The sequence below is a fragment of the Pollachius pollachius genome, assembly GCF_949987615.1.
Source record: "Pollachius pollachius genome assembly, contig: scaffold_468, whole genome shotgun sequence".
NCBI classification, from domain to species: domain Eukaryota; kingdom Metazoa; phylum Chordata; class Actinopteri; order Gadiformes; family Gadidae; genus Pollachius; species Pollachius pollachius.
The window spans coordinates 1-7,753 of record NW_027641556.1 but is presented as its reverse complement, the minus strand read 5'-3'; the positions used below and the strand labels follow the sequence as shown (position 1 = coordinate 7,753).

General features: G+C 55.3%; 1 pseudogene across 1 annotated transcript; it reads left to right on the top strand.

Moving 5' to 3' along the window:
- Positions 1 to 4,633: 4,633 nt before the first annotated feature.
- On the top strand, positions 4,634 to 7,625 carry LOC307091567 (sodium/calcium exchanger 1-like; annotated as a pseudogene). Its single transcript has 2 exons — positions 4,634 to 6,004; positions 7,096 to 7,625. The product of its transcript is annotated as a sodium/calcium exchanger 1-like (transcript).
- The last annotated feature ends 128 nt before the right edge of the window (positions 7,626 to 7,753 follow it).

Here is a 7,753-nt window from a genome sequence, read left to right as displayed (position 1 = left end):
GGTTCTAAGTGTAAATTGGTTCTAGGACAGCTGGTTCTAAGGGTAAAGACTCTCTAGGACAGCAGGTTCTAAGGTTAAAGTGGTTCTAGGACAGCTGGTTCTAAGGGTAAAGAGGTTCTAGGACAGCTGGTTCTAAGGGTAAAGTGGTTCTTCGAAAGCTGGTTCTAAGGGTAAAGAGGTTCTATATCTGGTTCTAAGGGTAAAGTGGTTGTAGGACAGCTGGTTCTAAGGGTAAAGTAGTTGTACGACAGCTGGTTCTAAGGGTAAAGTGGTTCTAGGACAGCTGGTTCTAAGGGTAAGGCTGTTCTTTAGCTGGTTCTAAGTGTAAATTGGTTCTAGGACAGCTGGTTATAAGGAAAAAGTGGTTCTATGACAGCTGGTTCTAAGGGTAAAGTGGTTCTAGAACAGCTGGTTCTAAGGGTAAAGAGGTTCTAGGACAGCGGGTTCTAAGGGTAAAGTGGTTGTGGGACAGCTGGTTCTAAGGGTAAAGAGGTTCTACGGCAGCTGGTTCTAAGGGTAAAGGGGTTCTACGGCAGCTGGTTCTAAGGGTAAAGAGGTTCTATATCTGGTTCTAAGGGTAAAGTGGTTGTAGGACAGCTGGTTCTAAGGGTAAAGTGGTTGTAGGACAGCTGGTTCTAAGGGTAAAGAGTCTCTAGGACAGCTGGTTCTAAGGGTAAAGAGGTTCTATGAGAGCTGGTTCTAAGGGTAAAGTGGTTGTAGGACAGCTGGTTCTAAGGGTAAAGTGGTTGTAGGACAGCTGGTTGTAAGGGTAAAGAGTCTCTAGGTCAGCTGGTTCTAAGGGTAAAGAGGTTCTAGGAGAGCTGGTTCTAAGGGTAAAGTGGTTGTAGGACAGCTGGTTCTAAGGGTAAAGTGGTTGTAGGACAGCTGGTTCTAAGGGTAAAGAGTCTCTACGACAGCTGGTTCTAGGGGTAAAGTGGTTGTAGGACAGCTGGTTCTAAGGTTAAAGTGGTTCTAGGACAGCTGGTTCTAAGGGTAAAGTAGTTCTAGGACAGCTGGTTCTAAGGGTAAAGCGGTTCTTTAGCTGGTTCTAAGTGTAAATTGGATCTAGGACAGCTGGTTGTAAGGGTATAGTGGTTCCATGACAGCTGGTTCTAAGGGTAAAGTGGTTCTAGAACAGCTGGTTCTAAGGGTAAAGTGGTTCTAGGACAGCTGGTTCTATGGGTAAAGTGGTTGTAGGACAGCTGGTTCTAAGGTTAAAGTGGTTGTAGGACAGCTGGTTCTAAGGGTAAAGAGTCTCTAGGACAGCTGGTTCTAAGGATGAAGTGGTTCTAGGACAGCTGGTTGTAAGGGTAAAGTGGTTCTAGGACAGCTGGTTCTAAGGGTAAAGTGGTTCTAGGACAGCTGGTTCTGAGGGTAAAGAGGTTCTAGGACAGCTGGTTCTAAGGGTAAAAGTGGTTCTAGGACAGCTGGTTCTATGGGTAAAGTGGTTCTAGGACAGCTGGTTCTAAGGGTAAAGTGGTTCTAGGACAGCTGGTTCTGAGGGTAAAGTGGTTCTAGGATAGCTGGTTCTAAGGGTAAAGTGGTACAGCATCCTTATTATTATTCATTTTTACGATGAAGGGCAGGTCTTCCTCAGTGCTGTGTTCTGGTCTCCACCGAGGTATGGGTTTGAATCCTCTTCCTCTGCATTAACCGTTGGGTCCTTTACATGTTCATTACCCTTTAATGGAGGCATGGCCCCCATGGGACAGCCTGTTCCACACACTAAGGTACCGGACCACCCTGTTCCATACACTAAGGTACCGGACCACCCTGTTCCATACACTAAGGTACCGGACCACCCTGTTCCATACACTAAGGTACCGGACCACCCTGTTCCACACACTAAGGTACCGGACCACCCTGTTCCATACACTAAGGTACCGGACCACCCTGTTCCACACACTAAGGTACCGGACCACCCTGTTCCATACACTAAGGTACCGGACCACCCTGTTCCACACACTAAGGTACCGGACTAACCTGTTCCATACACTAGCCCCCTAGACCATGCACTCCCGAGGCTGTGGTGTAGCTTTAGCTCTCATGCACCTGACTGCAAGAGACAAGAAGCAACACCAGACCCATTGTTTCTTGTTCCCATAGCTACTCGTTTTCTAGAAACTTGGCCGCTTGTGATCTTTACAGCGGCTCCAAATGTAGAATTGGAATCCGTGATGGTTGACGGCGTCAGCAGACGTTCTCGGGGTGATAAACACGTCACACCAAACAGAATCTCTTTCACGCCGTCCCACGACTCATGTGTCTCCACAGGACTGCTGCTCGGTTTGAGGCAGCGGAACCAAAGGTCACTTAGTCCTTGAGCAGAAAAGCCTTGAGCTGAGAGGAGGGGCGGAGAACCATCCCCACACTGGAAGAGTCCCAAACTGTGGGGGGGGGCTGCTCTCTCAAACACCTGGACAGCTCCGTGGTCTAGAACACCTGGACAGCATCGCCCCAGCCGGTGAGTGGATGGGTTTTATCTAATTCACATAAAACAACCTTTGGTCAATTTAGCTTCCGATTAACCAATTAACAGCTGAGGTTGTGAAGGCGACACACGGACACCAGCCCCCCCCCCCCCCCACACACACACACACACACACACACACACCCCAACACCCAGAAAACATGTCCACCTTACACTTACTACAAGGGATCTTTTCTTCTTCTTTTTTCCCTTATTGCTATGGGGTGTGAGCATGTGTGTGCGTTCACGTGTGTGTTAGTGAGTGTGGGCGTGCGTGTGTGGGCGTGTGAGTGCGTGAACGTGATGGGAATGCCTTGAGCAGCTTGATAATGCGTTGATCAGAGCTTCAGAAACCTTTAGTCTTTCCAGGTGTGGTATATTGCATATCTATATCTAGCTGTTCCACATTATCCATAAAGAAGCCCTGATATCCCAAAACAATGGATTTTAAAAAGACACGTGTTTAACTTGAATATAATTGCCCGATTCTACCCTGCCCACAGGACTGCATGGGCAAACAAAGACACACAACTATTCGGTAATGATGGGGGGGGGGGGGGGGGTCTCCATTTGTCTGGGACCTTTCATGCGCAGTCAGTCGCCCTGGCACCAGGACGGCCGGCCTCCTCCTCCTCCTCCTCCTCCTCCCCGCTCTGCAGTGATCCTCTCCCGGGCTCCCCCCGCGCGGCGCTCCGGTGCTGCCCGTCGCCGGAGGAACACAATCCTCTCCATTTACATAACGCTCCCCGCTCCTCCTCAACAGCCCCTCAGATTCATCTGGTTCCTATAGCCTCCCTCTCCCCCTCTCCCCCTTCCGCTCCCTCTCTCCCTCTCTCTCTCGCCCTCTCTCTCTCATAACACTCACACGCACGCACACGCACACACATATTTGGTGTGTGTTGCCGTCTCTTCACGCCTACACTCATGTGAGCTCTGCTCGTCTCTGCGTTCTCCTGCAGAAGACAGAGACTGGAGACGTGTTCTGACGGATCGAAGCAGCGACGGTAAACGTTCGGTAGAATGCGGATGAGGGACGAAGTTAATCATTTAATTGATTATTTACGCATCAACAATCGCACGTCGCCGAGTCCAACGGAGGACGTGAAAGTCGTTCCTTTGTGAAAGAAGAAGCAACAACTTATAGGTCCTAACAACTCGAAGGGCTGGCTTCGTGAGAAAGAGAGATTCTCTCTTTAAGTTTACCGAGGAGACCAATCTATCCGACCTTTTATTCGCTAAGAAGCACCATGGACAGCTCCGCGTCACCTCCCTCCCCAAGACAGCAGCGCACCCAGCCAGCAGCCCTGCACCAGCCCGGCGGCTGGTAGGAACACCACCCACCCAGCCTCCACCTGTGTGCTGCCAGGGACTGCTCAGCACCGAGCCTCCACCTGTGGGTGAGTACGGTCTGGACTCATGCTCACCGAGGGAGGTGCAGTCCCACTTAGTTCTTGCTGTGCTCCTCGATGGAAACGTTTTTCTGGTTTAAATCGGTGCGTTGTTTCTGAGATTGACGGCTGCTTGTTCAAAAAACCGCTGAAATCGTGATAGTGTTCTTCCCGACATGTAAAAAAATAACAGTGCGTATGTGCATACATCCAGGACAACAGCACCTGATTAAGTTGATCGACTAAACCTACAAGTTGAAGGCTGAATTTAAGCACTGCATTCTACATGGTGGAGCTGCTGATGGTGGCTGGCCGCGTCGCGTCCCCAGTTAGATCTGGAACAAGTCAACCGCTACTGGCATCTATTGAACAAACTAACAGTGTTGTGGGCTCTTCCTGGGAGGGTTTCTACTTAGTAAATCCATACATCATCGTTCTTTAATATTCTATCCTCATAGCAGAACATAATCAAATCGTATTGAGGTGTCGACCAAAAATCCTATACTTCAAACAAGAGTCACAAAGCTTACGATGGTGTGTGTGAGTGTGTGTGTGTGTGTGTGTGTGTGTGTTTATGTGTGTGTTTATGTGTGTGTGTGTTATTTGTATTTATCCATACCTTCTGATTGCATTCCTAGATAGATCTGTTTGCGCTGCACCCAGCCTTACCCAGCGGCCGTATCATCCCTCTGCTGTTCCAGAAGCTTCCAGAGGAACATCTGGTGTTGAGGAACCACCACCGTAGAGGAACCCCCCCTCCGGACAGACCTCCATCATGTTCCTCCACAGGCGCCCCCCGACACCACCCCAGCCTCGCTGCTCCTTCTCTTGCCTCCTCCTCCTGCTCCTCCTGGGAGGCCTCAGCCCGGCCTGCTCCTCCTCCTCCAGCAGCTCCTCCTCCTCCTCCTCCAGCGACGCCCTCCCCACCCCCGGTCCCCCGGCCAACTGCTCCGAGGAGGAGAGCTGCTCCGAGGGGGTGGTCCTGCCCACCTGGAACCCCCTCAACCCCTCGGTGGGCGACAAGGTGGCGCGTGCCATCGTCTACTTCGCCGCCCTCATCTACATGTTCCTGGGGATGTCCATCATCGCCGACCGCTTCATGTCCTCCATCGAGGTCATCACGTCGCAGGAGCGCGAGGTCACCGTCACCAGGCCCAACGGCGAGACGACCACCACCACCGTGCGCGTCTGGAACGAGACCGTGTCCAACCTCACGCTGATGGCGCTGGGCTCCTCGGCGCCGGAGATCCTGCTGTCCGTCATCGAGGTGGTGGGCCACCAGTTCCAGGGCGGCTCTCTGGGGCCCAGCACCATCGTGGGCAGCGCCGCCTTCAACATGTTCATCATCATCGCGCTGTGCGTGTACGTGGTGCCCGAGAACGAGGTCCGCAAGATCAAGCACCTGCGGGTGTTCTTCGTCACGGCCACCTGGAGCATCTTCGCCTACATCTGGCTGTACCTCATCCTGGCCGTCATCTCCCCCGGGGAGGTGGAGGTCTGGGAGGCCGTGCTCACCTTCCTCTTCTTCCCGCTGTGCGTGCTCCAGGCGTGGATCGCCGACCGACGCCTCTTCTTCTACAAGTACGTCAACAAGCGTTACCGCGCCGACAAGAAGCGCGGCATCATCATCGGGACGGAGGGGGACGGCGTGTTCACCAAGATGGATCTGGAGATGGACGGTGGCCGCGGGGCCAACTGCTACTCCGACCCCAAGGACGTCCTGGACGGGATGCTGGAGGGGGCGGAGGAGGGCGGAGGGCTGGACCCGGGGCAGGACCAGGAGGAGGAGGCCCGGCGGGAGATGGCCCGCACGCTGAAGGACCTGAAGCAGCGGCACCCGGAGAAGGACATGGAGCAGCTGATCGAGATGGCCAACTACCAGGTGCTGGTGCAGCAGCAGAAGAGCCGCGCCTTCTACCGCATCCAGGCCACGCGCATGATGATCGGGGCGGGGAACATCCTGAAGAAGCACGCGGCCGACCAGGCCCGCAAGGTGGTGAGCTGCCACGAGGCCAGCGGCCAGGAGGAGGACCCCCACACCGTCTACCTGCAGTTTGAGCCGTCCCACTACCAGTGCTTCGAGAACTGCGGCTCCCTGAAGCTCTCCGTGGGCCGCCACGGCGGCGACACCGGCTGTACCGTCAAGGTAGGAGCTCCGTTGTTCCGCTGTGCCGGGGTCACTGCTGTCATGGGATCCAAACGTATTGATGTCGTGTTGTTGGGCAGGATGCTTTTATCTAATGAGAAACATTTATCCAGGGAACTGGGAGAATGCCATTAAAGAGCTGGTAGAGGTGAGGTATCTTCTGCAAGGGATGCACAATGTCTGCCGGTAGGCATTGGGGTACGAACCCAGAACCTTCCATCTGGGAAGTGTAGGAACACCGCATCCACCCGTAACCTGAACATCCTTTTACTGACATTTACATTTCGGGCATTATATATATATATATATATATATATATTATATATATATATATATATATCTCTGTCGGTATAGAAGGGATTTTCATAGAAACAAGTGCCAAGCACTAACCATCACTAGGTAAACCCATTCCCCGTATACAACAGAGATAGATAGGATAAGATGCTACACAATGTACACGTACAACACACAAAGCAAGTGTGTAAGAGGGGTGTGTGTGTGTGTGTGGGGGGGGGGGGGGGCTATGCAGAGGGCAGGTGGGCTCTGAACAAGTGAGACTGACCTACTACTACTAACCGCCCCCTCCTGGCTCCTCCCCCCTTCACCTCCCCTTCCTGGCTCCTCCCCCCTTTGCCGCCCCCTTCTGGCTCCTCCCCCCCCTCACTGCCCCCTCCTGGCTCCTCCCCCCCTCGCCGCCCCCCTCCTGGCTCCTCCCCCCTTCACCTCCCCCTCCTGGCTCCTCCCCCCCTCGCCTCCCCCCCTCACCTCCCCCTCCTGGCTCCTCCCCCCTTCACCTCCCCCTCCTGGCTCCTCCCCCCTTCACCTCCCCCTCCTGGCTCCTCCCCCCTTCACCTCCCCCTCCTGGCTCCTCCCCCCCTCGCCGCCCCCCTCCTGGCTCCTCCCCCCTTCACCTCCCCCTCCTGGCTCCTCCCCCCTTCACCTCCCCCTCCTGGCTCCTCCCCCCTTCACCTCCCCCTCCTGGCTCCTCCCCCCCCTCGCCGCCCCCCTCCTGGCTCCTCCCCCCTTCACCTCCCCCTCCTGGCTCCTCCCCCCTCGCCTCCCCTCCTGGCTCCTCCCCCCCCGGTGCCCAGGTGGACTACCGCACCGAGGACGGCACGGCCAACGCGGGCTCCGACTACGAGTTTGCGGAGGGCACGCTGGTGTTCAAGCCGGGCGAGGCGGTGAAGGAGTTCACCGTGGGCGTCATCGACGACGACATCTTCGAGGAGGACGAGCACTTCTACGTGCACCTCAGCAACCCCCCGCGTGGCGCACCGCGCCGAGGTGGCCACCCTGGAGCCCGGCGCCATCACCCTCCGGCGGCGGGCCGATGGGCGGCGGCCTGGCGTCCTACATCCAGCCCAAGGCGGCGCTGGGCTCCGCCCACTCCGCCACCGTCACCATCTACGACGACGACCACGCCGGCATCTTCACCTTCGAGAGCGGCAGCATGCGGGTGAGCGAGAGCGTGGGCAGCATGCAGATCAAGGTGCACCGCACGTCAGGCGCCAGGGGCAAGGTGGCCGTCCCGTACCACACCACGGAGGGCACGGCCAAGGCCGGAGAGGACTACGAGGAGGTGGCCGGCAAGCTGGAGTTCCAGAACGACGAGACCATGTGAGTGGTCTTCACTGACCCTTCTCTACCCTGGTACTATCTCTGCTCCTCCTCCTCTATCTCTGGTCCTCCTCCTCTATCTCTGGTCCTCCTCCTCTATCTCTGGTCCTCCTCCTCTATCTCTGCTCCTCC